Below are 10,507 nucleotides of genomic sequence, written 5' to 3' on the forward strand. Positions count from 1 at the left end.
AGAACATACAAGCTCCTTAAGACTAATTTATACTTGTGCGTCAAATCGATGCTGTAGGTATGGCGTAGCCGCGTACCCTACACCGTACCCTACGCCGTAGCCTGACGTGCACCTCCCAAAAATGTAACTATGCGTCGCAGCAACGCAGACTGCCACAACTGTGATTGGTCTGCTTGGTATCATCACATTTCCTCCTACACTGCAATAGCTTCCCATTCGGTGACTGAAGGGCAGGAAAGGAACTCTGGCTGCAATGCTTTCCATAAAGCTTTACAGACCTCCAAAATTATGGAGGACCCTGTGCTTGACACCAGTTTGTAGCTAGCTGCTACAGCCTGTTGACTTCCACCTGAAGCTAAAACTCGAATGGTGATTGCCAGTCTCTTGAGTATACTGTGCATACACTGATGTGAAATAAATGGTTGGAGATGATGAATCAAATCATCAAATCTACCTGCCAACATCCAAAAATATTTGAAGTGCATTTCCTCGTCCACATCTCTCAGTGGCCGGACAAGCACAGAAAATTCACCCGCCTTCAGTTTCAGTCGCCATTGCTTGAAGTTTGAGTTTATTCGTGTTGAGTTTCAACACAAAGAAACTCAACACAGTGACACAGAAACTCCACCGCCAACTAGCGTTTTGGCAGTGAATTGCAGAGCGACGCAGACACACCAACGCACATGTATAAAAGCTCACAACGGCGTAGTACGCAAAAGTATAAATCAGCCTTTACGAGCAGTAGTAAGAAATGAACCCGGGTCGCTGGTATTGTGCTAACCACTACATTACCCAGCCACCCCATAGAATGATATAATGCTTGACAATTTCATTGCTTTAAAGAAGCTTACTGAATATAGACAAATAAAAAATATGTATCAAATTCTGCCAAGCCCAATTTGTTAAAGGACCACGTTAGTATATGAGTTGCATCAGTGTATAAATCACATCCTCTTTTTGGCCCTTCTGACAATATTCCATATTGATTTCTTGGAAGGATTTTATGGTAATGTACGTCTTTTTCACTGATGTTTGGAAGGAGTTTGTATGTTCTCCCTGTGACCCTGTGGGTTTCCTCCCACAGTCCAAAGCTGTAGCAGTTGGTAATTTAATTGGTCATTGTAAATTGGACTAGGATTAAATTGGGGGATTGCTGGGTGGCACAGCTTGATGAACTGGAAGGGACTTTCCACGCTGTATCGCAATCAATAAATAAATAAATATTGATAAGCAAGAAATAAAAATAAAGTTAAAAATGTCAGAATATGTCTGTTTAAAAATAAACCTAGAAGGTCTTCCAAGTAATCTTACCAAACAACGAACAAAAAATTTGTTTTGGTTTTATGCAAGGTCCTTTCTGTATTTGGGCAAGGTCAAATTGCTCCACCATTCCTCATACATATCAACTGAATGGTTTTGTACATGACTAATGGAAACATTTTAAAAATTAGATAATTGCATATTTGTTTTCCTTCGATGAGGAAAGAGACCATTTTCTAAGCTTTCACAAACTAAGAGCTATATTAAATGTGAACCAGCTCAATAAATAAACCAGCAGCCACTTAAGTAGTTTTTCCAATCAAAATTAACAGATGCTATTAAAGCAGAAGTTAGCACAGGAATTGATTCTTCCTTTTATTTTATTAAGAAAGCACAATATATTCTGCACCATCAGAGAGTTAGTAGATTCAAAATAGACTATTGGACCAAATAATGCTGATATTTAAAGTCTGTTCTGAATTGTCAATGAGTCTTTTAATCATAAAAAGCATCAGATGTGATCCTAATCTGGTTTTGCTTTTGTACCACTGTATATTTTTAATTTTAACAGACGTCACCACATCCAGTACATACCAACAGGAATTGTTCACACCTCCCGAGAAAACTGGGACAGCCTGAAAGGAGAAAGTCAGAAGGGAAAGTTGTATTTCCATGGCAGTTTTCATGAATTCAGGATGCTCCAGTCAAGCACACATCAAGTTAGCTGTATTGTTTTTGTTAGTTGCTCAGAATAAAATATGATGTCACATAAAATGGTGGACACCCTGCTACCACCCACTACACATAATTTATGAGTATATAACTGTATGTCGTATGTCTACTTTATGTCAACTTGTACATCTACATAATACTGTTTTATCTGTTAATATTGTGTTAATATTATTTTATGTGCTGTACGTGATATATGTACTATGTTTTGCACCTTGGTCCCCCGAGGAACATTGTTTTGTCTGGCTGTATACATGTCTGCAGTTGAATGGCAATAAACTTGAATGTGAACTTAAAGACACAAGGATAAAGCAAAGTGTATGTATCAAACAGGCAAATGGGATCAAATTAGGATGCGGGATACTATAAACTTACCCCTATGCACACAAAGAGAATTTATAATCTTTCACTCGTGTACAAGGTAGGTGTGCTTTTGGTCTTGTGCAGACCAATTGTCCAGTGTCCATTTCTATCTGGTGCTGGATGAACAACTGATTTAATTGCTAGATCTGTGCTGCAATGCATCTTTGGAATTGTCATTTAATACCAGCCTTTCCCAAGAACCAGAGTCACAAAAGTAAACTGGAAAGATGGAAGATGATAGCCCGTGGCCACCCTGCTGACAAGCACGTCACCAAATCAGTGGCCAGATGTCAAAAAAGCAGCTTCTTATTTAGAACAGCGTCAAGGAAGAACATTCTCAGGAAACACTCTGAAGTTGGTTGCCTTGGCAACAAAGACAGACGCCAATTTTAAGACAGCGATGCCCAAGGCCAGGAAAAGAATAACTGTATAGTTAATCAGGGTCTGGAAGTTATGCAAGGCATCTCAGGAGAATTTAGCATCGAGGAAATAAACAATGGCTCTAACAATTACATTGGTAAATTCGGTATAATATTGTCATCCATGTGAATGTCAATCCTTTGCATCACTGTCTTGTGGGCAAAAGTTTAAAAATTAAAGATGCTCAAGACCATCAATCACCAGTTTTTCTCTATTAGTATTTATTGTGCTCATAATATTTTGAGTCAGATTATAAAATGTGCTGGAATAAACCACGCTAAGCTTTGGAGGATCACTGTATTAAAGGTCAGCACTGATTATAAAGAAAACCTCAAATATCAATACACACAAAAAGCTTAAGGAACTCAACTTGTCAAGCTGCACCTCTGGAAGGGAATAAACCGTTGATGTTTCAGCCCGAGACCCTTCATCAGGACTGCAAAGGAAGAGGGTGGAAGCCAAAAAAAAGTGGTGGGGGGATGTGGGGTGAGAAGCGAGGACAAGCTGGCAGGTGATGGGTGAAACCTCAACATTACACATTGGAATTATCAATATGCTGACAAGCCGACATTTCTTTTTCAGAACTTCAAAATACATAGATTGAGAAACATTATGTGTAAAGTATATAAACGTCCATCATGACTGAATTTTCATGAAAGCATTTTGATGGAAAAAGTAACAAAGAAAATTACTATTTGAAGTTTTCCAGCTCCAGTCCATGCCTGATTCACCAACTAAGGGAGAAGTTAGCACCAAGGCATTGCCCCCCTAGTGGAATCCATCGGGCACCACTGTCATTTATTTTGGTTCATGCATGAGCAGTCTGCAGATGACATGAATACATTTGTAGATCTTCATTGTGTTTTTAAGCTCAACTTCAATATAACTCAAAGGTACCCTATATGAACACTTCCCAGACTTTGGAGTGTGACAGCTTAGATTAGGACTTCTTTGAGAAAGAGCACAGAATAGACTTTTTCGGCCCTTTGAGCCATGTCACCTAGCAATCCTAGATTAACCACAGGACAATTTACAATGACCAATTAGCCTACTAACTGGTATGTCTTTGGACTGTGGGAGGAAACCTGAGCACCCAGAGGAAACCCACACAGTCAGAGGGAGAACAGACAAACTGCTCACAGGCAGCAGCTGGAATTGAATCCGGGTAGCCTGTACTGAAAAGTGTTGTGCTAACCACTACGCTACCATGCTGCCCAATAACCCATGATAAAGAAACACTTTTTTTTTGGAGTTGAGTCAGCAGCGGTTGATATGACGTGTGTTGGCAGCAGGAGGAGCAGGCTATTTGGTCCCGAGGACATTCCAGCACTCAACAAGGTCACAGCTGATCTTACACTTCAAACACCATTTTCATGCCCTATCATAATCCGTAACTACTTTATTATTCAGAAATCTATTGATTCTGTGCTGAATACAATCAGTACCCTCTGTATATATAATTCCACAGATTCTACACCATCCAAGTGAAGAAATTTTTCATTATTTCAGTCCTAACTGGTCTGCCCCCATCTTGAAATCATGACTCTGAGTTCATATCTCCTTCTCCGTTTGTCTGTTCAGCCCTCTGAGAACCCTTTGTCTTTCAGCAAGATCATTTCTCATGTCTTCCAAGCTCCAAACAGAAGATGAGTTGTCTTAATCATTCCTCATGTTACAGAACCTCAATCCCTAGAACAGTGGTCCCCAACCTCAGGGCCACGGACCAATACATTGTCGTGAAGAATGCAGCGGTGCAGCGGTGGCCGGAACGCACCCAGCACATCTTTAAGAAAAAAGCCAAAATAAACAAGCTAATTAATTAGGTGCCACCCGGCATGTAAATGTCGGCCCAGATCAGAGGCGACGCTCTAGAACCAATCAAGTTAGTCTTCCAGTGAGATCGGCTCCCTCACAGCCCCAGAGATCCAAGTTCGATCCTGAACTCTGGTGCTGGCTGACCATAAGATACACGAGCAGAATTAGGCCTTTTGGCTCATCGAGTCTGCTCCACCATTTCATCAATTTTCCTCTCAGTCCCAACCTCCTACCTTCTCCCCATATTCCTTCATGCCCTGACCACTCAAGATTGCACCAACCTCTGCCTTAAAGATGCAATAAGGACTTGGCCTCCACAGCTGCCTCAGGCAAAGAATTCCACAGATTCACCACTCTCTGGCTAAAGAAATTTCTCCTCATCTCTATTCTAAAAGGGTACTCTGAGGTTGTGTCCTCTGGTATTAGACCACAGGAAAAACCCTCTCCACATCCACTCTATCGAGGCCTTTAACCATTTGATAAGTTTCAATGAGGTCACCCCTCATTCTTCTGAACTCTATTGAGTACAAGCCTAACAGGCCCAGAGCCATCAAATGCTCTTCATATGACAAGCTATTCAATCCCAAAATCATTTCTGTGAACCTCCTTTGAACCTTCTTCAATGAGAGCATATCCTTTCTTAGACAAAGAACCCAAAACTGCTCACAATACTCCAAGTGAGGACTCACCAGTCTTATAAATCCTCAGTATTATACACTTGCTTTTATATTATACTCCTTTTGAAATGAATGTTAACATTGTATTTGTCTCCCTCACCACTGACTCAACCTGCAAATGAACCTTCAGAGAATGCTCCACAAGGACTCCTAAGCCCTTTGCACATCAGATATTTGAAGTTTCTCTCCATTCAAAGAGTAGTCTGTGCTTTTATTTCTTCTACCAAAGTATATGACCAAACACTTTCCATTACTGCATTTCATCTGTCACTTCTTTGCCCTTTCTCCTAATCTGTCTGAGCCCTTCTGTAGTCTCTCTGCTTCCTCAACACTACCTGCCCCCACACCTATTACTGTATCATCTACAAACGTAGCCACAAAGCCATTAATTCTATCATCCAAATCACTGACATATAACATTATGGGGAGAAAGCAGGAGAATGAGATTGAGAATGATGATAAATCAGCCATGGTGGAATGGCAGAACAGACTCAGTGGGTTGAATGGCCTGATTTATATATTTATTGGGATACAGTACGGGACAAGCCATTTCAGCTCCTCAAGCTGCGCTGACTAGCAACCCCTGATTTAACCCTCGTCTAATCACGGGACAATTTACAATGGCCAATTAACCTACTAACTTGTACGTCTTTGGACTGTGGGAGTAAACAGGCTTTTTCTTCACATTGATTGTTTGTCAGTCTTTGTTATTTATAGTTTATTTATAGATTCTTTTGTACTTCTTTATTTTCCTTTAAATGTCTGCAAGAAAACGAATCTTGAGGTAGTATACAGTGACACTTTGAGAATAAATTTACTTTGAAATTTGATGGCAAATCTTCAGATTTTTTGATGACTTGATGATGAATTTGTTGCCACAGATGGCTGTGGAGGCCACGTCATTTGAGTATATTTAAAGGGAAGGTTAATAGGTTCTTAATTAGTAAGAGTGTTACGAGGAGAAACCAGGGAAACGGGGTTCAGAGGGATAATAAATCCCCCATGATGCAATGGCAGAGTAGACTTGATGGGGGGAATGGCCTAATTCAGCTCCTTTGTCTATTCCCAGGCCATATGATGTAATTGCTGACATATAACACCCTCCTCTCGTTGCTGCTGAACTACGAGCAGTTAGTTTGTAGGTATGGAGACCAAACTGGGAAATTTCCTTCCATGGAAGATAGCAACTTGAGAAACTGTTCTATGTTGTCAAAATCCTCTTGCACCCATGTCTGACCATCCAACCAATACAGAGTTCTGTGAAATTTGGAACCTGTTAAAATTGGCAAATTATTCAATGAGTAGGATGAGATTTTAGAAAATGGAAGTAGTTAATGATCAGTGATATTGTTGAAAGTTTATTTAATTACTTGAAGTGGAATTCTCAATTGCCACGGGGGGATCCAATCTCAGGGTGTCTAGAGAAACTTCGATGAAGTATCCAAAGCATTTTGTCCTAAATTCGTAAATCCACAACATAAAAGTTCTGTAACCTTAAAATAGAATGATACACACTGAATAATTGCAGATTTAACAGATTCTAAAATTCACAGAACCGTGTATAGGCACAATGGTCAGACAGGGACACAAGAAAATTTTGTCAACACAGCACAGTTTCTCCAGTCCTCAGTGAGGCTATTTCACCACTATGAATGCTCTGCAATTTATTCTCACAACCATTGCCTATGATATTCACAGTGAGGAGAAGGCTGAAGCAAGATGCTTTAAGAATGGAAAATCTAATTACTAGCTTTTCTGGCTATCCAGAGGAAACCTGTAGTGTTAGTGTTCAGCAAGCAATTCTGAAATAAGCCTCCAGATTACTGGTCAATCCAGTGAATGTATGCTTGTACAATAATGACCGTCACCAATTCAATCTGACATTTTCTATAAGGCTCATGACTTAAATTTCATTTTCGCTGAGTTGAATTCTGAAAAAGCTATTGAGTATGATTGTAGGCCTGAGCTAAAAACCTTTCTAACTTAGTTACTACAGTTAGAATTTGTCTGTTGTTACAGTTCTTTAAGCATTGTAACTATTTAATAAAATACTGCAAATATCATAGAATTATAATCATAGAGTGGTGAGAGAACAGAAACAGGTCCTTTGCCCCACTATGCCCATGCCTCCCACCAAGAATATATGGAATTTGGTCCATAGCTCCTCTCGATAACTAAATACCATGAGAGTCACTGCTTCCACTGCCACTCAAACAGTACATTCCATGTCCAACCCCACCCTCTGGGTCAATGCAAAATATCATCTGCCGATGTCCTCTAATCTATCCGCAATAGCCACAGCTCTACATACCGTCCTTACACATCTGGAGAAGAAGGATGCTTATGTCAGAATGCTGTTCTTGGACTACAGTTCAGCATTCAACACTCTAGTTCCATCCAAGCTCAACAAGAACCTCAGAGACCTCAGCCTTGACCCTGCCTTGTCAAGCTGGATCCTGGACTTGCTGTCAGATCGCCGGGTAAGAGTGGGCCCCCTCACCTCCAACCCTCTGACTCTCAATACAGGAGCCCCTCAGGGCTGTGTACTCAATCCCCTCCATTACTCCCTGTATACCCATGGCTGTGTCGCCACCCACAGCTCAAATCTGCTAATTAAATTTGCCGACACTACATTTATTGGCCTTATCTCAAACAATAATGAGGTGGCCTACAGGGAAGAAGTCATCTCTCTGACACAGTGGTATCAAGAGAACAACCTCTCCCTCAATGTTACAAAAACAAAAGAACTGGTTGTGGATTACAGGAGGAATGGAGACGGGCTAACCTCTATTGACATCAATGGATCTGGGATTGAGAGGGTAAACAGCTTTAAATTCCTCGGCATACACATCACTGAGGACCTCACGTGGTCTGTACACACCAGCTGTGTGGTGAAAAAAGCACAACAGCGCCTTTTTCACCTGAGATGGTTGAGGAGGTTTGGTATGGGCCCCCAAATCCTAAGAACTTTATACAGGGGCACAATTGAGAGCATCCTGACTGGCTGCATTATTGTCTGGAATGGGAACCGTACCTCCCTTAATCGCAGAACTCTGCAGAGAGCGGTGTGGACAGCCCAGCGCATCTGTAGTTGTGAACTTCGTGTGATTCAGGACGTTTACAAAGACAGGTGTGTAAAAAGGGCCCGTAGGATCACTGGGGACCCGAGTCACTCCAACCACAATCTATTCCAGCTGCTACCATCCAGGAAACGGTACCGCAGCATAAAAGGCAGGACCAACAGGCTCCGAAACAACTTCTTCCACCAGGCTATCAGACTGATTAACTCACACTGATTTGAGAGTATTCTATGTTACATTGACTGTTCTATTTATTATAAATTATTACGACTTACTATGTTTGCACGTTGCACATTCAGATGGAGTGTAACGTAAAGATTTTTACTCCTCACGTATGTGAAGGATGTAAGAAATAAAGTCAATTCAATTCAATTATCCCTTAGCCTTACTCTTAACCTTAACCTTAACCTTAACCTACACTCTCTAACCTGTCCTTCATTCTTTACCTTTAACCAAAACATTCTGGTTCTAGGCTAATGAGAATAGTTTCAAAGTTCAACATTCGAAGTGAAGTTATTACCAAAGAACATATATACCACCATATACAACCCTGAGATCCACTTTCTTGCAGGGAATCGCAGCAAACACAAGAAACACAATAGAACCATTAAAAGACCATACCCAACAGGATGCAGCACAACCAATGTGCAAACAAGAGTAACAAACTGTGCAAATACAAAAGGAAAGAGAAAAAAATGGAATAATAAGAAGTAATAAGTAAATAAACAAGCAAACAAACTATAAATATCAAAAACATGAGATGAGGAGTCCTTGAAAGTGAATCCATAGGTTGTGGGAACAGTTCAATGATGGGGCAAATGAAGTTGAATGAAGCTATCCCTCTTGGTTCAGGAGTCTCATTGTTAAGGGGTAATAACTGTTCCTGAAAGCGGTGGTGCAGGTCCTGAGGCTCCTGTTCCTTCTTCCTGATGGCAGCAGTGAGAAGAGTGCACGGCTCAGATGGTGACAGCCCTTGATGATGGATGTTGCTTTCCTGCTACAGTGCTCCGTAGAGATGTGCTCAATGTGGGGAGGGCTTTACCCATGGTGGATAGCCATATCCATTATTCTTTGTAGGCTTTTCCATACAAGGGCACTGGTGTTTCCATACCAGGCTGCAATGCAATCAGTCAATGTACTCTCCACCACACATTTAAAGTTTTAGATGACATGCCGAATCTTTCCAAACTTCTAAGAAATTAGATGTACTGCCATGCTTTCTTACTATCTCCCACATTCACACCCTTCAAAATTCTGTATATTTGGACCAGGTCCTTCTCAGCCTTCACCACTCCAGGTAAAGGCTCTCTTCATAAATGAAATGCTCCTTTCTAGGCAACATTTGGTGGATAGGAGATCCACCTTTTCCAGTACAAACACATGCATCTGACAGTGGGATGACAGAACAGTATACAGCATTCCAGCTTGGCCAAACCAAAGTTTTATGAAGTTGCACCATAACCTTATTTTTTCTTTTTTTTTTAATTTAGAGATACTGCACAAAACAGACACTACTGGCACAAAGAGCCACACCATCCAGTAACCCACTGATTTAACATTAGCCTATTTATAATGACCATTTAGCCTACTAACTGATACTTCTTTGACCCACGGAAGGAAACTGAAACACTTGGTCACTCCTTACAGATGGCTCCCAAATTGAACTCCAAACTCCAGAATGCCCTGAACTGTAATAGCATGCACTAAATGCTACACTACTGTAGCTCCCTAAAGATAAAACTAAAATAAAAACTATGTCTTGGTAAATGAAGCATGGCATCTTGAATGCCTTCTTTACCAACGTATGTACTTTTGGTGCCAACTCCAGGGATCTTAAAACTTATAATTATCGTTCCTCAATACTCCCTAGGACCAGACCATTCATGTTATGCGTCCCACCAAAATTAATCCTCACGAAGTACATCACAAAACACTTGTCAGGATTAAATTCTATCTGCCACTGCTCTGCCCATTTTGGTCAATATTATTCTGTTGCAAATGTCTACCTTCCCTACTATCAATAACATCATTGATTTTATGTCATCTTCATATTTATAAATCATACTTATTCATGTCAAAATCATTAATGTTCATAACAAACCATGAGGGCCACAGCACTAATCCCTGTGATAGACCACTCGCCACAGGCTTCCAATCACAAAA

This window comes from Mobula birostris, chromosome 11 (assembly GCF_030028105.1).
Source record: "Mobula birostris isolate sMobBir1 chromosome 11, sMobBir1.hap1, whole genome shotgun sequence".
Classification (NCBI taxonomy): Eukaryota; Metazoa; Chordata; class Chondrichthyes; order Myliobatiformes; family Myliobatidae; genus Mobula; species Mobula birostris.